This window comes from Schistocerca gregaria, chromosome 10, assembly GCF_023897955.1.
Source record: "Schistocerca gregaria isolate iqSchGreg1 chromosome 10, iqSchGreg1.2, whole genome shotgun sequence".
Taxonomy (NCBI): Eukaryota; Metazoa; Arthropoda; class Insecta; order Orthoptera; family Acrididae; genus Schistocerca; species Schistocerca gregaria.
Genome location: NC_064929.1, coordinates 158,716,846 through 158,740,912, shown reverse-complemented (window position 1 = coordinate 158,740,912; position 24,067 = coordinate 158,716,846). Strand labels below are relative to the sequence as shown.

The 24,067-nt window shown below is 44.0% G+C and overlaps 1 long non-coding RNA gene across 1 annotated transcript in view; it reads left to right on the top strand.

The window, feature by feature from the left end:
- LOC126293663 (uncharacterized) overlaps window positions 1-24,067 on the top strand; it is a 159,994-nt gene that overhangs the window by 65,778 nt on the left and 70,149 nt on the right. The window lies entirely within an intron of this gene.

The window sequence follows — 24,067 nt, the reverse complement described above, 5'->3', positions numbered from 1 at the left end:
AATCTGAGGGTTGTTGGGGTGTCCACCTTTGTTGTCGGAGATGAGCGGGAGAAAGCTCTCCGAGGTAGAACTCTGGTTATTGGTTGCAGTGGTAATCTTTTAGGATTGATGGCAGGATGGGTATGCTGAAGAGTTCGGTATTTATGTAAGTAAATCATTTATTATCTCTTTGATAACTTATAAAAGAGGTGCCAGCTCCTAGCTCCTTTCTGTATTACTTGTCAGACTCAATGTATTCTTAACAACAGGCCATTCGCCTAAGCTTACAAGAGACAATTACTATTCCGTAAATTGTTCTCGTTAATTTAGAAACTATACATGCTATGTATTCCTTGAGACAAAGACAGATCGTCTATGTTCAAAGCTATTCCCCAGAATAGATCATGATTACTTATCTTGCAGTTAATGTGCGTGTCACCAGATCTGATCACCGACTTCTCGCTTAGAATATTACTTCTGCATTCTTCTGCTGCTGCTGCTGCCGCCGCCGCCGCCGCCGCCGCCGCCGCCGCCGCCGCTGCCTGGCGTAGCTGCATGGTGTCTCCTCAAAGCGGCCACTACGGCACTCTCTCTTCCCGCATCCTCTCTCAGAATCTCTTGCTTGTATACCATGCTAAGTCGAGGCTGACCTTCTATAATAGCCATTCGGGATATTTCCATCAGCTGGCTCCTTCGGCACGAAAACACTTTAATGTTCGATTTCTCTTATAAGTTTCCACTCGATGCGCAGTCTCCTTCATTTGATCTGACCAGTATTGCTTTCTTTTTTTTCCCTTGGGACTGGACAGGTCGTACTTCGTACATTTGACAATAAGCGATGATGTACTGAATCAAATCCTCCTTGGAAATCCACAACAACAACATCTATCTGAAAGCCTTGATCCAAAGCTTCCAGCATGTCATGTGGGACAAGCAGGAGTTGAGTTTCTCAAGATCGATGTTTCCGAAATCAATGCTGAATGGCATTGAGGTCATTTTTTTTCGAGATACCTCTTTATATTTGAGCGCAGAATATGTTCTAAGGTCCTACAACAGGTCGATGTCAAGGATACTGGACGGCAGTTTCGTGAATCACTTCTACTACCACTCCTGTAGATGGTTGTGACCTGTGCTTTTCTCCAAGAACTGGGCACGATTTTTTTATTGTAGATGTCTCTTATAAAGTTAGAAGGGGGACTGACTCAGCCGCAAATCTATATATATATATATAAGAAAGTCGTGTTAGTTACACTGTTTATTACTCAAGAACGGCTGGACCGATTTGGCTGAAAATTGGTGGAGAGGTAGCTTAGAACCAGGAGACGGACATAGGATACTTTTTATCCCAAAACGCATCTGACATGGAATAACAAAACGCAAATGACAGCTAAACGTCTATGGTTAAGTACCAGTATATATCATTAATTAAAAATTTACGAAATAATTTCTATTTCCTTTGAATCGTCATTAACAATGCCACGACCAAGACGATCGAATATTTCTCGACAAAGGCATAATGCAAGGAGGATACAAAACATTGCGAATGAAATGACTGAAGAAGAACAACAAATTGCCCGTGAACAGTGCCGCGTTAGTATGGCTCGACTTCGTGCTTCTCAATCACAAGGGGAAAGTGAGGCAGCCCGTGAAACGGGTCGGTTGGCAATGCGAAATCGTCGAGCGAACAACAGAGATCTATTATACAGAGTGTTCCAGCTATCTTGTCCACCCAAAATATCTCTGGAACAATAACAGCTATTGGAAAACGACTTTCACCGGTATCAGTGTAGGGCTAGGGCCCATGAGTGTACATATTTGGAAACCTTCTAAAACGAAAGCATATGTTTTTTAACACAAACGTAGGTTTCTTTAAATGGACCTCCTATATTTTTTCTTCAGCAGCCCATAGCATGACAAAGCACATACACAATGGCGTTGGTTGCATCGCAATATTCCCATTACATCCCGAGATATTAAGACGCTAAGTTGACGCTCGAAACACCCGACATGCGCTGCTAGCACACGTCCTGAGGCTCAGGCGTGAACCCCGTGCTGCCCGTAATCGCGATGTGATTGACATGGGTAATCCCAGTTCCATACTCTTCGTTTCGGACCTCTTCGCGTCTTAATATCTCGGGATGTAATGGGAATATTGCGATGCAATCAACGCCATTGTGTATGTGCTTTGCCATGCTATGGATTGCTGAAGAAAAATTTAGGAGGTCCATTTAAAAAAACATACGTTTGTGTTAAAAAACACATATGATTTCGTTTTAGAATGTTTCCAAATCTGTACATTCAGGGGCCCCAGCCCTACATTGATACCGGTGAAAGTCGTTTTCCAATAGTTGTTATTATTCCAGAGATATTTTGGGTGGACAATATAGCTGGAACACCCTGTATATGGCATGTTCACGGGTCGGAAGACCATCAGCGTTGTTTGCTCTTGCGCCTGATACTAAAACAATAAATGTTGCGTATCACAAGGTACTTAATTGGTGTAAGCTATGCACCAAAAAACAAAGAATAACTAATCATTGGCTCTGAGCACTATGGGACTCAACAGCTGTGGTCATAAGTCCCCCAGAACTTAGAACTACTTAAACCTAACTAACCTAAGGACATCACACACATCCATGCCCGAGGCAGGATTCGAACCTGCGACCGTAGCAGTCACGCGGTTCCGGACTGAGCGCCTTAACCGCGAGACCACCGCGGCCGGCAACTAATCATTGAAATACTTAATTTTACTGATTACTTATAGGCTTTAGGGCGGATCAGAGTTCACCGGGCCAGCTATTTCAGTATACAGTCGGTTAGAGATTCCATCGGGGTTGAAGCTTCTGCTCAATGCTAACGATTTCAGCGGTTTCTGAACACCACTGACAGTAATTTCATTCAACTTGCCAACACAGGTTCAGCTTGAAGATAGCTGGAACCTCCAGCCGCCCAACAGTGAGTAAATTAGAATTCGGATCAAAACAATGAACTCCGGTTTACTCAGCCAACAAACACGTCCGCTCCAGGGTTAAATAGGTGTAATATGTTGCATAAGTGTCAAACAGCGGACTGTGTGAGCCAACATTGGTGTGGTCGCGTTACTAAAAGCGTTTGTGCGTCATTGCGTGTTACAATCTGCAGCGGTGAGCACCGGTCCTCAATGACGCGCGTGTTACGGCTGGTCATCGCGGGCTGTGAAGCACTCGCCACTAGGCGGTCGCGGCTGCTGGCGTGGAAATGCCTAGCTAGGGCGGGGGTCCTGCGGCCGCACAAAGAGCCTTCCCCTACCCCTGGCCGCTGCGGCCGCCTAGAAGGGCCCGGCCGCCATGATGGATTGCTTTCAGCTGTCAAACGCAAGATGGATAATCAGCCGCGTTTTTTCCCCCTCCACCCCCCCCCCCCTCCTCCTCCTGGCACCCGCCCTCGCTGCGCCATTCTCAGCAAGGCGTTCGCGGCTGGGTTTCTTTGCTGGGCGCAGGGAGAAACTTTCCCTGAGAACTGCGAAAAATCGGGAACGGACCGCGCTAGCGCCAAGTGCGTGCCAGTCTCTTTATTCCAACTCCAGCTCCCCACATCTATTACTCACATAACTCATTTGACTGACCCTGCTCCTTTCCTTCAGAAAGCCATACACGTTGTACCCTTACACGTCATAATGACCGCATTCCCATTTAATGGCATAAGGGAACGTCGGGAAACAGTACGCACTTAGCACAGGGTGTTTCAAAATGAACATACTGGTTTTAAGGCGTTGCAACACTTATTACGTTCAATTTACAATTGTAAATAATACACAAAGTGCAGGAGCAACTCAAATAGCTTTGTTTGTATACCTGCGTGCAATGGGAAGAATATGGAATGGCAGAGTGACTGAAAAACGTGTTGAACCATAGTGAGTCTTTCACGCTTGTTGTTGTTGTGGTCTTCAGTCGTGAGACTGGTTTGTTGCAGCTCTCCATGCTACTCTATCCTGTGGAAGCTTCTTCATCTCCCAGTGCCTACTGCAACCTACATCCTTCTGAATCTGCTTAGTGTATTCATGTCTTGGGCTCCCTGTACGATTTTTACTTTCCACACTGCCCTCCAATACTAAATTGGTGATCCCTTGACAGATCAGAACATGTCCTACCAACCGATCCCTTCTTCTAGTCAAGAAGTGCCACAAACTCCTCCTCAATTGTGTTCAATACCTCCTCATTAGTTATGTGATCTACCCATCTAATCTTCAGATTCTTCTGTAGCCCCACATTTCGAAAGCTTCTTGTCCAAACTACTTATCGTCCACGTTTCACTTCCATACATGGCTACACTCCATACAAATACTTTCAGAAACGGCTTTGACATTTAAATCTATACTCGATGTTAACAAATTTCTCTTCTTCAGAATCGCTTTCCTTGCCATTGCCAGTCTCTCTTTAAATCTCCTCTACTTCGACCATCATCAGTTATTTTGCTACTCAAATAGCAAAGCTCCTTTACTACTTTAAGTGTCTCATTTCCTAATCTAATTTCCTCAGCATCGCACGACTTAATTCGACTACATTCCATTATCCTTGTTCTGCTTTTGTTGATGTTCATCTTATATCCTTCTTTCAAGACACTATCCATTCCGTTCAACTCCTCTTCTAAGTCCTTTGCTGTCTCTGACAGAACTACAATGTCATCGGCGAACCTCGACGTTTTTATTTTTTCTCCATGGACTTTAATACCTACTGCGAATTTTTTTGTTTCCTTTACTGCTTGCTTAATATACAGATTGAATAACATTGGGGAGAGGCTACAACCATGTCTCACTCCTTTGCCACCCACTGCTTCCCTTTCATGCCCCTCGACTCTTATGACTGCCATCTGGTTTCTGTAAAAATTGTAAATAGCCTTTCGCTCCCTGTATTTTACCCCTGCCACCTTCAGAATTTGAAAGTGAGTATTCCAGTCAACATATTCAAAAGCTTTCTCTAAGTCTACAAATGCTAGAAACGTAGGTTTGCCTTTCCTTAATCTATTTTCTAAGATAAGTCGTAAGGTCAGTATTGCCTCACGTGTTCCATTATTTTTACGGAATCCAAACTGATCTTCCCCGAGGTCGCCTTCTACCAGTTATTTTCATTCGTCTGTAAAAAATTCGCGTTATTATTTTGCAGCTGTGACTTATTAAACTGATAGTTGGGTAATTTTCACATCTGTAAACATCTGCTTTCTTTGGTATTAGAATTATTATATTCTTCTTGTAGTCTGAGGGTATTTTGCCTGTCTCATACATCTTACTCACCTTTCACGCTTCACGCTTAGCCCCAAGAAATATCCCCGCGGAAAGTTTATGGACCTTTCTTTTTCCGCGAATCAACTGTAACTGATGTTTCTTATCTTGATGTGCAACAGTCGTGGCCAGTGCCTCAATGGGAAGAAGCTGAACAACACACATCTTTATTTGGGAGCAAGAGGTGCGTCGCCTCATTGACATAACTCGGTATGCCATTGGTTAAACGATGTTGTATCCGACCGGCGGATTGCGAGCAAGGGGCCAGTTGATACAGCATTTTATGCATGACCTCCACGTTCGCACACGACCTGACTCTATCATGCGTATGTGCCTCAGATACCAGCTGATTTATCCGACTAGAAACAGTGTTACTGCAACAGTTACTCCTGACAGATTGATCAAGGTTTCGGAACAATTCCCCTATCGAATCGACGTGTGATCGGTGTTCACACTACGTAAGTGTAAGAAAATCTGTTTGTGTTTCTCTTTCATTTGGTGTATTTTGTGTAATTGTAAGGTGAACATAATATGTGCTTCAAAGCCTTAAACCTGTATATTCATTTTGAAACACCCTGCATTAAACCGCGGATATCTAATACATGAGAAGGTTAAAACAAACTTTTCTTATAGCAAATTATTGCTAGTTTGTTTACAAACAGCATACACTGAAGCGCCCAAGAAACTGGTATAAGCAGGCGTATTCAGATACGGATATACGAGGGGCGTTGGGAAAGTCCGTGAAAAAATAAAAACTACTTACATGTAAAAAAATTTTATTTTTCAATATATTCTCCTTTTAGACTTCTACACTTCGTTAAACGCTGTTCTAATTTGTTGATCCCTTCCGAATAATAGGAATTGTCCAAGTCTGCAAAATAGCTATTAGCCGCTGCAATCACCACCTCGTTTGAATAAAATCTTTGTCTCGCCAGCCATTTCTTCAAATTGGGGAAAAAATAGTAGTCCGAGGGAGCCACGTCTGGAGAATAGGGTGGGATGTGAAACGAGTTGGAATCCTATATCCAATAATTTTGCAACCACAACTGCTGACGTGTGTCCTGCTCCATTGTCGTGATGGAAAACGACTTTTTTGCGCTCCAATCGCCGACGTTTATCTTCTAGCTCGGTTTGCAAACGCTCCAATAACGATGAATAATATGCACCTGTAATAGTTTTACGCTTTTTCAGATAGTCGATGAGGATTATCCCTTGCAAATCCCAAAAGACATCGCCATAACCTTTCCGGCCGAAGGAATGGTCTTCGCCTTGTTTGGTGCAGTTTCTCCCTTGGTAACCCATTGTTTACATTGTTGTTTGGTCTCAGCAGTGTAGTAATGTACCCATGTTTCCTCCACAGTGACGAAACGACGCATAAAGTCCTGCGGATTCTTCCTGAACAGCTGCAAACCATCCTTGCAATACTTCACACTATTCCGTTTCTGGTCAAGCGTGAGCATTCGTGGAACCCATCTTGCGGATGGGTTTCTCATGTCCAAATGTTTATGCAAAATATTATGAACACGTTTATTCGAGATGCCTACAGCACTAGCAATCTCATGCACCTTACCTCTTCTGTCATCCATCATCATGTCATGGATTTCATCAATGATTTGTGCAGTCGTAACCTCCACAGGGCGTTCAGAACGTTCAGCATCACTTGTGCCCATATGGCCACTCCGAAAATTTTGAAACCACTTATAAACTGTTCTAATAGAAGGTGCAGAGTCATCGTAATGTTTATCAAGCTTCTCTTTTACCCTCCTAACGCCTTTTGCCTTTCACAAAGTAATGTTTAATCACCACACGAGATTCTTTTTCGTCCAGATTTTGACAGTCACTCGACTTCCTTGATTCACAAGAATGCCAGACACAAAGAAATAGACCAATATGGCTGAAACTTGGTGTACGTTCTTTCTAAAGATGTTACTAACTAAACATGACTTCGCTACGCGCCGGTGGTGCCATCTCTCGGACTTTGCAAGGACTTCACAAACGCCCCTCGTATGTAAATAGGCAGAATACGGCGCTGCGGTCGACAACGCCTATATAAGACAAGTGCTAGATGGGTTACTGCTGCTACAGTGGCAGGTTACCAGGATTTAAGTGAGTTTGAACGTGGTGTTATAGCGGGCACAAGAGTGATGGGGACACAGCAAGTGCGAGGCAGCGATGAAGTGGAGATTTTCCCGTACGACCATTTCACGAGTGTACCGTCAATATCAAGAATGCGGTAAAATGTCAACTCTCCGACGTCCCTGCGGCCGGAAAAAAAAGAAAAAGAAAAAAAAAATAGACCTGCGAAGATGGGATCAACGGCGGCTGAAGTGAATCGTTCAACATGACAGAAGTGCAACCCTTCCGCAAACTGCTGCAGATTTCAGTGCGAACCACTCAACGAAACATCATCTATATGGGCTCTCGAAGTTGAAGGCCTGCTCTACACCCTTGTTGACTGCACGACACAAAGCTTTACGCCTCACCTGGGCCCGGCAGTACCGAAACTGGACTGTTGATGACTACGAGCATGTTCCCTGGTCGGACGAGTCTCTTCTCAAATTCTATCAAGCGCACTGAAGTGTACGGGTATGGAAACTTCATTGTGAATCCACGGACCCTGCATGTCAGGAGGGAACTCTTCAAGCTGGTGGAGGCTCTGTAATGGCGTGGAGCGTGTGCAGTTGGGGCGATGTGGATCCCCTTATAGTCGAGATAAGGGTCTGGCAGGTCACATGTAGTAACCATCGTGCCTGATAACGTGCATCCATTCATGTCAATTGTGCATCCCGACGGACTTGGGCACTTCCAGCAGGACAGTGCGACATCCCCCCCCCCCCCCCCCCCCCCGTCCAGATACCTTGCAACGTGCTGTTCAGAAGAGATCTCCACCCCTCGTACTCTAACGCATGTATGGACGGCCGTGTAGGATTCACGGTGTCAGTCCCCTCCAGCACTACTTCAGACATTAGTCGTGTTGGAGCAACTCTTCGTGCCCACGGGGCCCTGCACGATATTGGGCAGGTGTACTAGTTTCTTTGGCTCTTCAGTGTATATCAGCTACAGCTACTCTTAAATTTCAACATATGTGGGACATTGCTCGTTAGTACTCTTACCCGCATCATCTGGTAAGACTACTCGACAAGGAAGATCATCAAGTCCTTTATAACCTGTGCATTCTTCGTGATGCTGTTGGGAGCAGTTATCGCACATGATCCATTCTTCCGTGATAGTCTCGTTGTAGACTTTACTACACCCGGAGCAGTTCAAACCATCAGGTTCCTGAATGAGATTATCACTCTGCAGCGGAGTGTGCGCTGATATGAAACTTCCTGGCAGATGAAAACTGAGTGCCGGACCGAGAGTCGAACTCGGGACCTTTGCCTTTTACGGGTAAGTGCTCTACCAGCACGCCTCAAGATCCGTTCTCACAGCTTGAATTCTGCCAGTACCTCGTCTCCTACCTTCCAAACTTCGCAAGTCCCGAGTTCGAGTCTCGGTCCGGCACACAGTTTTAATCTGCCAGGAAGTTTCATATCCGATTCCTGTTTGGATTTGAGCCTTGTTGTTACTGAAGATAATGGCCCTAGGTATTCTGGGTCGCTCGTTACTGCTATTTTCTCTCTTCTTGGTTCTGTCTGGTTTAGCTTATTTTTCCGACAGCGCGTTTCTGTACGGACACCTAGACATAATATTGGATTTTTTTGGCATTTTCTTCTTTGCTGTGGGTCGATCACATTTTGGGAATAGATAAATATTGGACTGGCCTAAATCTGTTCGTATATTGGCACACTGAACACGTCTGTGTCATATTCTTGGTTTTTTATTTATTTTTATTTTATTTATTTATTTATTTATTTATTTCGCTGGTGACTGCACAGACAAATCGTGTATCGGTGACGAGCAGCGTTCGTCCGTGAGCTCGTGTTGAACGCTTTTGAATTTTTCAGTTGTTGTAAATTCGGCTCTCTCAGTGATCTCTGATGGAGCAAAATCATCTGCTGTGAAGAGGTCCGGATCGAATGGGAAAATTTTGGAAATTTATGATAAGATCTTATGGGCCCCAAGCTTACACACTACTTATCTAACTTACGCTAAGGACAACACATACACACACCCCCATGCTCAAGGGAGGACTCGAACGTCCGACGGGGGAAGCCGAACGAACCGTGACAAGGCGCCCTTATACCGCGCGGCAATTTTGCGCTGCTATTGAATGGGAATTTTCTCGGTGACTCGAAGAATTTCTCACCCGTTTGGATTGGAGCTGCTCTAGAATATGCACCTCGAAACAAAGCACTCCCATCTCTCTGTCTGATAGGTCTTCCTGAATTATTAACCTTTAGAAACGAAGTACTCTTAATCAGTCCACCCATAGTTTAAAAAAATTTCACAAATGGGTGTCACTGATTGGTTCCGCTGTTTGCCGTGCCGTGGTATGATCTTCACAGAACGGTAATTCTTTTGGCTAATAATAATGAGCCGGCCGGAGTGGCCGAGCGGTTCTAGGCGCTACAGTCCGGAGCCGCGCGACCGCTACGGTCGCAGGTTCGAATCCTGCCTCGGGCATGGATGTGTGTGATGTCCTTAGGTTAGTTAGGTTTAAGTAGTTATAACTTCTAGGGGACTGATGACCTTAGAAGTTAAGTCCCATAGTGCTCAGAGCCATTTTCAATAATAATGCATACCTAGACAGTGCTTATTGCTTACGACGTACAACTTTTGAAACAAAATCATATCTACCCACAACAACCAACACATCTGGCGGAGCTCTTCAAGATTACGTGTGATAGCGTCGCTATAGAAGTAACAACTGAATGCAGTTTTTCGTTGGCGGTCAGTGTTGCCAATATAGAGAAAATTCCAGTGTGAACTCTTACCAGACGCGTGGTCCTACTCGACCTAACATTGATACTCATAAATCAACAAAATGTGTTATATGTTTTTGTTCTACTTACATTACGCTTGCGCAGTGGTTGTGTAGTTTAGAAAGTACGAAGGGTGTCCAACAAATAATGTGACAAACTTTCTTTCTGAAAGCAGGTTGGTTTTATTGAGAATTCCAAGCCGCTATGTTATTCACCCATTTTTGGCTACAAAATCCTGTTTTTCGACCGAGCGAGGTGGCGCAGTGGTTAGCACACTCGACGCGCATTCGGGAGGACGACCGTTCAAACCCTCGTCCGACCATCCTGATTTAGGTTTTCCGTGATTTCCCTAAATCGCTCCAGGCAAATGCCGGGATGGTTCCTTTGAAAGGTCACGGCTGACTTACTTCCCCGTCCTTCCCTAATCCGTTGAGACCGATGACCTCGCTGTCTGGTGTCTTCCCCCAAACAATCCAATCCAATCCCTGTTTTTCGACATAAAACATGATCTCCGTTCTGTGCGACAACCTTACGTAACCGTACTGGGAGGACCTGTATCCCCTCATGGTACCTCTCTACTGGAGCGAACGTCTTCCCATCATCCACCTACTACTTCCCACTGAGTACATCTTTCACTACGCCAAACAGATGGATGTCGGAAGTTACGAGATTTGGGTTTTAGGGTGGATGAGGAGTAAGAGTCCATTGAAGATTTACGAGTTCCTCTCGGGTGCGGAGAGTTGTGTGTCTCGGCAGACTTTTGGTGTGGAAATGACTAGATACTAAGCTGGATCCCACACACATTCAGCCCACAGTAAAGCACGGTGGTGGGGTAATAACGGTATGTGGATGTATGGCTACATCTGGTGTAGGGCAACTTGTTTTGGTTGTAAGCAAAGTGTGTAGGTGTGATTCAGAAAAATTCTATTGTTGTTTGCACTGCATCGTCAGCCCACGAGTGGCCTACCGGGACCAACCGACCGCCGTGTCATCCTCAGTTGAGGATACGGATAGGAGGGACGTGGGGTAAGCACAGCGCTCTCCCGGTCGTTATGATGGTATTCTTGACCGAAGCCGCTACTATTCGATCGAGTAGCTCCTCAATTGGCGTCACGAGGCTGAGTGCACCCCGAAAAATGTCAACAGCGCATGGCGACCTGGATGGTCACCCATCTAACTGCCGACCACGCCCAACAGCGCTTAACTTCGGTGATCTCACGGGAACCGGAGTAGACACTGCGGCAAGGCCGTTGCCTCCATCGTTGTTTGGGAATATGAAATCCACGAATGGCGGCAAATGGTCTCCAAATAGCCGAACGTAACCATTTCTAGTCAATGATCGGTTAAGATCGACCAGAGAATCTAGTCCATTCCAGGTAAAAACACAACTCTGTGGAGCCACCATCACTTTGCACAGTGCCTTGTTGGCAACTCGCATCCATGACACATTCGAACCCTGCCATCTGCTCTTAACAACTTAAATCGGGACTCATCCGAACAGGTGTGATATTCCTGGCTGTGCCCACCAGTATTTTATTTTGCTAGAAGCTCGCCTTGATGCAGCTTGATACAAGTGAAATAGAGTATGGTACAAAAGTGCGGTGAGGTACAAACGTATGTACCAGCCCTGTGAGAAAGTCCGCCAATTCTACTGAACTTACTTCTGATCGGTCGGCACATTCGGGTGTTCGACGCCAAAACGCCTAACTTCTCATACTAATTATTTATATACTTCCCATGAATTTAACCCAGGCTTCAGCATGACAATCTCGATGGTTCCTCAAGAGTCTATCGTTCCTGTTTATTAAATTTCGCCGGCCGCGGTAGCTGAGCGGTTCTAGGCGCTTCAGTCTAGAACCGCGCGGCCGCTACGGTCGCAGGTTCGAACCTGCCTCGGGCATGGATGTATGTGACGTCCGTAGGTTGGTTAGGTTTACGTAGTTCTTAGTTCTAGGAGACTCATGACCTCAGATGTTAATTCCCATAGTGCTCAGAGCCATTTGAACCATTTTATTCAATTTCACTAGTTTTGAGAAAAATGAGAGTAACGATATTGCAACCGAAGTGCTTCGGAGAGTTTCGGGTCTCTTTGGCGCGCCTGGGAGACGAAGTCCTTCGCGTCCGCTAGTCAATCTGTTTCGGGCGTTCTGAAGGTCCGGTCACGCAACACTGTTTCGATCGTTCGGAGGGCCGGACGTGTAAGACTGTTTCGGGCGATCTTCAGAGCCTGACATGTATCTCTGTTCCGGGGAGGGCATGTCGTACTCTGTATGTATCTCGGAGTATTCAATTCCGTAACGATTTCCAAAATGAAATTCCCATGCGTCTAGCTCCAACTAAAATTCCGCGTTCAAGGTCTGTTAATTCCCGTCGTGCGGCTATAACAAATGACGGCTCCGCCAGTGGACTGCCCTTTCATATCTTGTGTATGGTACACGATACTACCGACATTTGCATATCACAAAGTCAGTGTAAATTTGAAAGCTTAATAAACCACCGAATAACGTAGATAGAGAGGTAAAAATATATACACATGCTTGGAATAATGTGGGGTTTTATTAGAACAAAAAAAGTATTGCTAGACGCGTGAAAGATATCTTGCGCGCGTCGTTTGGTGATGATCGTGTGGTCAGCCGCCACTTTCGTCATGCTGGGCCTCCCAGGTCCCCAGCCCTCAGTCCGTGCGATGAGTGGCTTTGGGGTTACCTAAAAGTCGCAAGTGTATCGTAATCGATCAACATATCTAGGGATGCTGAAAGACAACATCCGACGCCAATGCCTCACCATAACTCCGGACATGCTTTAGTGCTGTTCACAACATTATTCCTCGACTACAGCTATTGTTCAGGAATAATGGTGGACATATTGAGTATTTCCTGTAAAGAACATCATCTTTGCTTTGTCTTACTTTGTTACGCTAATTATTGCTATTCTGATCAGATGAAGCGTCATCTCACGGGAATTTTTTTAACTTTTGTATTTTTTTGGTTCTAATAAGACTCCATGTCATTCCAAGCATGTGTGTCAATTTGTACCTTCTATCTACATTATTCCGTGATTTATTCAAATTTATACTGACTTTTTGATCACCTAGTATATATCGCTGTGCCATTTCTTTAGTCACATTACTGCGGGTCTATACAGTTCGCAAGAGGCAGGTTTCATGGCCTGTGTAAACGCGCTGTAAGAGGTGACAGGCCTCTGCTAGGAAAATGCCGTCGTAATCGTTGCTTCGACGCTACTTGAGTGTGGCATAAGAGTGCAGGTTTGAGGAAAGCCCTGCTGATTTGCCAGACGGCGGCATGGCCACCCCTACGCAGCTACCCCACGCCCCACCCCCTGTGACACAAACACACACACACACACACACACACACACACGGAGCGGCAGCTGTGCTCCGCTCTCAATAGCCGCTCCCGCAGCGCCTCCTGACCCGTGACGTCATCAGACGCGCCGACCAATAGCCGGCCGCCATTGACACGCGTCACGTCCGTTCCTTTCTCCATCCGTGGAATTACTCTTCGCTTAACGGCAAAAGCACAAATAGATCCACATCTTCATTGCTGAGCCCTCACAAAAAATCATGGGAATCAAGCTTGATGTGTAACTTAGAACCACACTTGCTAAACAGGGGATAAAATGAAATTTTCTGAGGGGCTGATTACAGGTCAATATGCATATAAAATTATTTTAGAAGAGTCAGTTTATTTTTAATATTTAATTTTGTCTAACTGCAGCGTCTCTTCACAGACGTGGGAAGTAGTTCATAACGCGCTGGAAGCAGGGGTAGATCCAGGTTCTCGGTCGGGTGGGGGAAATTTTTTGGTACCTGCCTTCCAAAAAATTAATTCCAAATAAAAGCATTAACACTCTATATACGAGTGCGCGCGCGCGTGCACACACACACACACACACACACACACACACACACACAGTTCAATTGTGTATCGCTCTGTGTTAAGTGTGTTTAATGAATAACTTACTGCATTCCCTAAAAATATTCTTCAAATACGACACGTGCACTTGAAAAACTTGTCTGCTAATGTAAAATAATCTATAAAATTTTTCATGTTCGTTTCCATTCTTAAATCTTCGAAATTAGTTTGTTGCCATCGAATTCCCGCATGTGTTTATACGCAGCAATGACGATACGACTGCGAAAAGTTATTATAGGGTATTTGACTGTGTTCAGCAAATCATCTTATATTGTTAATTACGTCAGTATCTGTTCGAATCTGCTGACCGTAACATTCATATTCTTACTGTATGAGAGAATGGACTGTGAATGAATCCACAGACGGTATTTTCGTGTACGTCATTACATTTGGCTAATTAATGTTTGTTCACATTCAGCATCAAAGTGGAAGAGAGCCTAAATGGGGGAGAAGCGTTCATCCAGATCGAAAACGTGCAATTGCAGAATAAAAGGTGCTTACAACGGATCTCTCTGCGATACTAGAGAGGTAGACGTGTTTTTGCCATAATCTCTACATCAAAACCGAAACGTTACTATGAAACTGGCTAAAAATGGACGGGATATGGAAAGCAGAAACCGGGACACTTCCATTAACGTTACGAAAGTGAACTAATTAACGGAGCCGGCCGGGTGCTGCTACTGTCGCAGGTTCGAATCCTGCCTTGGGCATGGATGTGTGTGTCATCTCCTTAGGCTAGTTAGGTTTAAGTAGTTCTAAGTTCTAGGGGACTCATGATCCCAGAAGTTAAGCCCCATAGTGCTCAGAGCCATTTGAACCAATTTTTGAATTAACGGAAATATTTTCTCGGCTTTGTGATTACTAATGTCTGTAGCTACCACCAAAATTATCTGTAGCTACACCAAAATAACGGAATTTTGAAAGATCATTGCATGTTCGTCTGACGGTGTCGTGCGCTAACACTTATTTCACGATTATGTTCATTTTGTTCTGACCTTTTTCACATTGATTATGCTTGAAATCTTTAAGAAGTTTGGAGCTTAGTCTAGAAGTACAGTTCGCTAATTTCAAAAACATATGGTGTTTAACAGTTTGATAGCAGGTTACTAATTTCGCCGCTGTTAAGACTTTGCCTTGTTTAAATTCAAACAAAATAGCTATCCATTTTTAAGTGCTTACTTAGTCCACGTTTGATTTACGCTTTACGCTAGCTATATGATCCTTCAATGTCCATCCTTCCCCCATGAGCGATGGAAACACATCACAAATTACACATTCTGCTTCATACTCGCTTCTGCCTCGTTTTATGAACACTTATTCTTCTGAATATTTTTCTCTAAGTAACCACTTTCTCCTTGGCATTTTCAGTTCGTCTGAAACAATAAAACACTTTAATAAAAGATTAACGGCATAACGACTCGGGGAGAGAGAGAGAGAGTGAGAGAGAGAGAGAGAGAGAGAGAGAGAGAGAGAGAGAGAGAGAGAGAGAGAACTCTACATTGCGCGAAGCCTGTACTGCCCTGAGATAAGGGAAAAATATATAAACTCTGCAGCGTTAACGCACCATGATACTCCTGAGGGAATTGAGTCAACTGTGATAGTAAAAACTTCCGTTATTTAGGTTAACAGATGGAGTCGAAATATAAGTTCACCCAAGAATTTGGAGAAAAAAGTTGATAGTTTGTGAAAAATTCTCTGAAATCTGGGACAAATTACCGCCTCGAAAGTATTTTTCGGGACATCAATTTCTTTAATCTGAAGCCTGTCCTGGAATACCGGGACATCTGACAGCGCTAGGTAGACGGCTTGCCTAGAGATGCACTCATTTTTCCACGTTATTTTATCACATGAACGAATTTGAACACTCTGCATCTACCGTTAATGGCAACTTACAAATGTTATGTACTATTAGCAAAGGCAAGAAAATGGACCTCCTAGGGAAAACAGAGTGCATATTCACACCCTCAGCTCATCCTAAAGTATTCTGACTGAACAGCTGGAGCTAGCCAATAAATGTTTTCTGAACAATTTCTTTGGGACGTTCACAAATTGCACCCCTAACAGTTCCACCACTGCAGTTTGACACCAGTAGAATTGCATAAATATAAATTACCGTGATAAACAAATGTGTTCCTCTTATTCCACTTTCCAACTTTTTAATTTTGTATTTCCTGCAACTAGCATATGAACTCCAGTGACAACCAAACATCTATACATTTAAATTTGTGAACGTACATTTCTACATTACAATATGCAGTCGGTTGGTTTCGAAGTATTTCGTCATCAGTTTCCAATGATAGTAAATAAAAAAACCTACTAAAAGCAGTTTATCTCACTGTCTTTTAGTACCACGTTTACGCTGAAGCTGCAACCATTTTTCTAAAACTTCCTGGCAGATTAAAAGTGTGTGCCGGACCGAGACTCGAACTCGGGACCTTTGCCTTTCGCGGGCAAGTGCTCTACCAACTGAGCTACCCAAGCACGACTCACGCCCCGTCCTCACAGCTTTACTTCTGCCAGTACCTAGCCTCCTACCTTTCAAACTTTACAGAAGCTCTCCTGCGAAAGGCAAAGGTCCCGAGTTCGAGTCTCGGTCCGGCACAAGTTTTAATCTGCCAGGAAGTTTCATATCAGCGCACACTTCGCTGCAGAGTGAAAATCTCTTACTAACATGTTACATTTTGAATATCCTTGGTCAATACTTACTGAGGGATACCTTCGTATCTTTGCTTAATAATGATCTTTGCATTATGGAGAAAAACATCAAGTATGTAACACATGTGAAACGTTCAACACGCATTTTAAAAATATTATGAAATGTGCCACAGTAGCTTATTTACAATATGTAAGTTGTGGCGGAATTAAAGAACATATACATCGAGCTAGGGAACTACGTGGACCACAACAAATCAAATCATCGTCTCTAGAACGTGTGTAAATAAGGGCTTCAGCGTATTTTTCATTAATTAAACAACTGATAATGTGGCACTATATACTCAAACATTGTTGCGCAGGCTGTGGCAGACGGCATGGTGTTGATCAAAACGTCTATGTAAAGAAAAATATTAGCCATATGAAGATGAGCATGGTAGCCCGAAGCCGGATATGGCACTAAAATAAATTATTTAAAAAGTAGTTTTGGCTAGATGCGTCATTCACCAACATCATTTCTATGACGGGCGCGCTGTCAGCTTTGCTGCTCATGTTGTCAGTAACAGCAACAGTTACTTGGTGCGCCAGATCATAGACCGAACTGCAGAACTGCAGCGCCGTAACAACAAAATGACCGGTCTGTGGATAAAGGCGTACTAAGGTATCAGAGGAAAATGAAACAGCAGATACCCTAGCTAACTGTCGTCCACCGTCGGACAAAAACGAGCGGAAGTGTTGGAATTAAACCCGCCCAGAAACGATACGACTTGTGCATACGGTGTTTGTGCCCCAACATGGTATACAACGCACTCCAGCGGCGGTTGTCGGCAGCTCGTGGTCGTGCGGTAGCGTTCTCGCTTCCCGCGCCCCGGTTCCCGGGTTCGATTCCTGGCGGGGTCAGGGATTTTCTCTGCCTCGTGATGACTGGGTGTTGTGTGATGTCCTTAGGTTAGTTAGGTTTAAGTAGTTCTAAGTTCTAGGGGACTGATGACCTCAGATGTTAAGTCCCATAGTGCTCAGAGCCCTTTTCTTCTTCCAGCGGCACTTGTCGGCTGTTTCTGGTTCGTAAATCACACTAGCTAGTTCTCTTAACACACACGTTTTCCCCCACGTCCATGCGCTAGTCATGTTCTTCTGTCTGTAGTATACGTAAATAAAAACTTCAATATCCGTGAACATCTACGTCCACATGGATACTCTGCAAATCACATCTAAGTGCTGGCAGAGGGTTCATCGAACCACCTTCACAATTCTCTATTATTCCAATCTCGTATAGCGCGCGGAAGGAATGAACACGTATATCTTTCCGTACAAGCTCTGGTTTCCTTTATTATATCGTGGTGATCGTACCGCCCAATGTAATTCGGTGTCAACAAAATATTTTCACATTCGGAGGAGAAAGTTGGTGATTGGAATTTAATGAAAAGATTGCGTCGCAATGAAAAACTCCTTTCTTTTAATTATTTCTAGCCCAAATCCTGTATCATTTTTGCGACACCCTCTCCCCTATTTCGCGATAATACAAAACGTGCTCCCCTTTCTTTGAACTTTTCCGATGTACTCAGTTAGTCCTATCTGATAAGGATCCCACACCGCGCAGCAGTATTCTAAAATAGGACGGACTAGCGTAGTGTAGATAGTCTCCTTAATAGGTCTGTTATATATTCTAAGTGTCCTGCCAATAAAACGCAGCCTTTGGTTTGCCTTACCCAAAACATATTCCGTGTGTTCTTTCCGATTTAAGTTGTTCGTAATTGTAATACCCAGCTATTTAGTTGAATTTACGGCTTTTAGATTAGACATTTATCGTGTAACCGAAGTTCAACGAGTTCCTTTTAGCACTCCTTTGGATGACCTCACACTTTTCGTTATTTAGGGTCAACTGCCACATTTCGCACCATTTAGATGTTCAGATATTTTTTCTAAATCGTTTTGCAGTTTGTTTTGATCTTCTGATGACTTTATTAGCCGATAAACGACAGTGTCATCGGCAAGCAACCGAAGACGGCTGCTCAGATTGTCTCCCAAATCGTTTATATAGATAAGGAACAGCAAAGCGCCTATAACACTACCTTGGAAAACGCCTGAAATCACTTCTGTTTTACTCGATGACTTTCCGTCAATTACTACGAACTGTGACCTCTCTGACAACAAATCACAAATCCAGTCACATAACTCAGACGATATTCCATAAGCACGCAATTTCACTACGAGCCGCTTGTCTGGTACAGTGTCAAAAGCCTTCCGGAATCCAGGAATACGGAATCGATCTGAAATCCCTTGTCAATAGCACTCAACACTTCACGTGAATAAAGAGCCAGTTGTATTTCAGAGGAACGATGTTTTCTCAACACATGTTGACTGTGTGTCAATAGACCGTTTCCTCCGAGGTAATTCATAATGTTCGAACACAATATATGCTCTAAAAAACTGCACGAACAGTTCAAAAATGGTTCAAATGGCTCTGAGCACTATGGGACTTAACATCTGAGGTCATTGGTCCCCTAGAACTTAGAACTACTTAAACCTAACTAACTTAAGGACATCACACACATCCGTGCCAGAGGCAGGATTCGAACTTGCGACCGTAGCGGTCGCGCATCCAGACTGAAGCGCCTAGAACCGCTCGGCCACATCGGCCGGGTGCTCCTCAAAAAGAGCACACTTGCGTACATAATATCGAATATTATGGTATCTACTTATATTAAACTAATATGAAAGTGTCAGAATATATTAAAACGCGAAGGCTAGAAAAAGAATATTTAACTGTATAGGGATGCGAACCATCAACAATCTAAGAATGTTGGTTACAAAACTTGGACGCTATTTGTTCAGCCGAGTCGACCATGGCTGTTGGTTGTCTATTGTAGCACCTTAACGTCTCCTGAAAGCTGTAATCGTAGCTATGTTACTAACTGAAGTGTAGTTATAACAAGTTGTACCAAGAACAATCCGATTCTGATGGCTCCTCAACATGTCGTTCCCTTGAAATGGGTACTTAAGTTTCAGTAATTCTTTTACCACGAATATTACTTTACTCGTCATTTTATTACGACGACTCACAGAGTGAACGACCGGTTTTCGAGAAATCGTCAGTTTGCTGGTGCTCAGAAACGGCATATACAGGGTGATCCATTGATCGTGACCGAGCCAGATATCTCACGAAATAAGCTTCAAACGAAAAAACTACAATGAACGAAACTTGTCTAACTTGAAGGGGGAAACCAGATGGCGCTATGGTTGGCCCGCTAGATGGCGCTGCCACAGGTCAAACTGATGTCAACTGCGTTTTTTTTTTTTAAAACAGGAACCCCCATTTTTTTATTACATATTCGTGTAGTACGTAAAGAAATACGAATGTTTTAGTTGGACCACATTTTTCGCTTTGTGATTGATGGCGCTGTCATAGTCACAAACATATGGCTCACAATTTTAGACGAACAATTTGTAACAGGTAGGTTTCTTAAATAAAAATACAGAACGTAGGTACATTTGAATATTTTATTCCGGTTGTTCGAATGTGATACATGTGCCTTTGTGAACTTATCATTTCTGAGAACGCATGATGTTACAGCGTGATTACCTGTAAATATCACATTAATGTAATAAATGCTCAAAAAGATGTCCGTCAAACTCACTGGACATTTGGCAATACGTGTAACGACATTCCTCTCAACAGCGAGTAGTTCGCCTTCCGTAATGTTCGCACATGCATTGACAATGCGCTGACGCATGTTAACAGGCGTTGACGGTGGATCACGATAACAAATATCCTACAACTTTCCCCACAGAAAGAAATAAGGGAACGTCAGATCCGGTGAACATATGGGCCTTGGTATGGTGCTTCGAAGACCAATCCGCCTGTCATGAAATATGCTGTTCAATACCGCTTCAACCACACGCGAACTATGTACCGGGCATCCATCATGTTGGAAGTACATTCTGTCATGCAGTGAAACATCTTATAGTAACATCGGTAGAACATTACGTAGGAAATCAGCATACATTGCACCATTTAGATTGCCATCGATAAAATGGGGGCCAATTATCCTTCCTCCCATAATGCCGCACCATACATTAATCCGCCAAGTTTGCTGATGTTCCACTTGTCGCAGCCATCGTGGTTTTTCCGTTGCCCAATAGTGCATATTATGCCGGTTTACGTTACCACTGTTGGTGAATGACGCTTCGTCGCTAAATGGAACGCGTGCAAATAATCTGTCATCGGCCCGTAATTTCTCTTGTGCCCAGTGGCAGAACTGTACACGACGTTCAAAGTCGTCGCCATGCAATTCCTGGTGCATAGAAATATGGTACGGGTGCAATCGATGTTGGTATAGCATTCTCAACACCGACGTTTTTGAGATTCCCGTTCTCACGCAATTTGTCTGCTACTGATGTGCGGATTAGCTGCGACACCATTTAAAACACCTTCTTGGGCATCATCATTTGTTGCAGGTCCTGACTGACGTTTCACATATGGCTGAACAATACACTCAAATATTTTGTAAATATTAGATAGAGCACCTCCGCGCCCCCACTTACCTGGTGATCGTTCATAACGATCTAAAGAGGCGATTTATTTTCGTCTGGCTTGTGAACGATTTGCAACTTTCAGAAAAGCGACATGAGTAGTAAATTTTGAGTAAAACTTACAAATTTCTCTTGTTGTCACGTTAAAATTTCCTCTTTTTGCCAAAACATGGCGGTGTTCAGACAGTATCACTTCACTAATATGCTGTGCAGTCGCAACTGCGATAGAATTCTGAAACAGTGGTTTATTAAAAGTATTAAGTGAGGAACTGAGGAGAGCGATGTCAGTAGCTTATGAAAAAGCACATCCTCTGTAGAAACGTAAATGTGTAATGTCTTTAATTACGTAGTTCCAAAGCCCATAGCATTTCTTTTTTTTACCAGCTATCAGTGGCTGTTAAAAATGACATTATTTCATCTAAAAAGTCAATAGTTAGAGGAATAACACGGCAGATAATGAAGTTTTGTATAACAACCATATGATGAAATACTCTCCTGTTTGCGTGCTATCATTTGATAAAATCTTATTTCAGTACCTCAAACCATTTATCAAATATCAGGAAAATTACGCGTATTTCACTCTGGCTTTTTCGCTGCTGGAACGCCATCGTAAATGAGTTTGGTACGCCAGATCAATTTTCTCGAGATTGCTGACAAATAGATACATCCTCCCAAATCGAAGAGAAAAACTGAATATATTAGCTAAGTTTCATACACAGTAAGATATTATGTAATATGCACCAAAAAAAAATCATAACGATCACTATTTTTCACCGCAAATTTTTTGCAATTTCGCTGAGTGTCTTACTTAAATCCGGATATCAAAATAACAATGACCATTATGGTATGATGGGTACATCATCATGAATCTCACATATAAAGCCATAAATAAGGGAAAAATGAAAGTGTTTTAGCAAATAGTTTCTGTGAAATCATTTTAGAGAGAGTGCTGGAGGTACAGCGCGATTCCGTAATTTCCCACTGGCTGAAAGAGGGCAAGCACTTTCCGCCCATCCCTTCCGAACAAACGAATGAATTGGCCCGGCGCTTTCGGTGAAAACGTGTAACTGCGTATCGGTCACCGTACCGTGCGCGGACTCTGCACAGCGGCCTGGTGCCCAGGAGAAATAGTGGCACCAAAGTCTGCTAAATAGACTAGGGCCAGGAAGGCGGTGTTCTGACCTCCAGCCCTCCGTGCCGCATCCAGATGACGTCATTGATTGGAGGTGACATGGCGCTCGGTCGGCCCCGATTGGACCTACTGTGACCAGAACGGCGGTGCTTTTTGTTTTCTTATTCTGTAGCTCAGACAGCTTAAACGGAACGCTTCTACACACTACTGGCCATTAAAATTGCTACACCAAGGAGAAATGCAGATGATAAAGGGGTATTCATTGGACAAATGTATTATACTAGAACTGACACGTGATTACATTTTCACGCAATTTGGGTGCATAGATCCTGAGAAATAAGTACACAGAACAACCGCCTCTGGCCGTAATAACGGCCTTGATACGCCTGGCCATTGAATCACACAGAGCTTGGATGTCGTGTACAGGTACAGCTGCCCATGGAGCTTCAACACGATACCACAGTTCATCAGGAGTACTGACTGGCGTATTGTGACGAGACAGTTGCTCGGCCACCATTGGCCAGACGTTTTCAATTGGTGAGGGATCTGGAGAATGTGGTGGCCAGGGCAGCAGTCGAACATTTTCTGTATCCATGCCCATACAGCACCTGCAACATGCGGTCGTGCATTATCCTGCTGAAAAGTAGGTTTTCGCAGGGACAGAATGAAGGGTACAGCCATGGGTCGTAACACATCTGAAATTTAACGTCCACTCTTCACAATGCCGTCAATGCGAACAAGAGGTGACCGAGACGTATAACCAATGGCACCCCATACCATCACGCCGGGTGACACGCCAGTATGGCGATGACGAATACACGCTTCCAATGCGGATGCGACCATCACGATGCTGTAATCGCTGGATTCATTCGAAAAAATGACGTTTTGCCATTAGTGCACCCAGGTTCGTCGTTGAGTACGCCGTGGCAGGCGCTTTGTCTGTGATGCCGCGTCAAGGGAAACCGAAGCTATGGTGTCTGCGCTGATAGTCCATGCTGCTGCAAACGTCGTCGAACTGTTCGTGCAGATGGTTGTTGTCTTGCATACGTTCCCATCTGTTGACTCAGGGATCGAGACGTGGCTGCACGATCCGTTACAGCCATGCGGATTAGATGCCTGTCGTCTCAACTGCTAGTGATACGAGGTCGTTGGGATCCAGCACGGCGTTCCGTATTACCCTCCTGAATCCACCGATGCCATATTCTGCTAACAGTCATGGCATCTCGACCAACGCGTGCGGCAGTGTCGCGATACGATAAACCGCAATCGCGATAGGCTATAATCCGACCTTTATCAAAGTCGGAAACGTGATGGTACGCATTTCACCTCCTTACACGAGGCATCACGACAACGTTTCACCAGGCAACGCCGGACAACTGCTGTTTGTGCATGAGAAAACTGTTGGAAACTTTCGTCATGTCAGCACGTTGTAGGTGTCGCCACCGGCGCCATCTTTGTGTGAAGGGTCTGAAAAGCTAATCATATGCATATCACATCATCTTCTTTCTGTTGGTTAAATTTCGCGTCTGTAGCGCGTCATTCTTGTGGTGTAGCTATACCACACGAAAAATAATTCTGTCGTTGTTATCTGACTTAAAACTTAAATTAAAACATTCTCTGAAGTCTTGGAACTCGCGAGATCGATATCTTGTCTGTGTCAATTTCGATAACAGCAAAAATTTTAGATATTCTCGAATCCCGGCTTGGATGAACT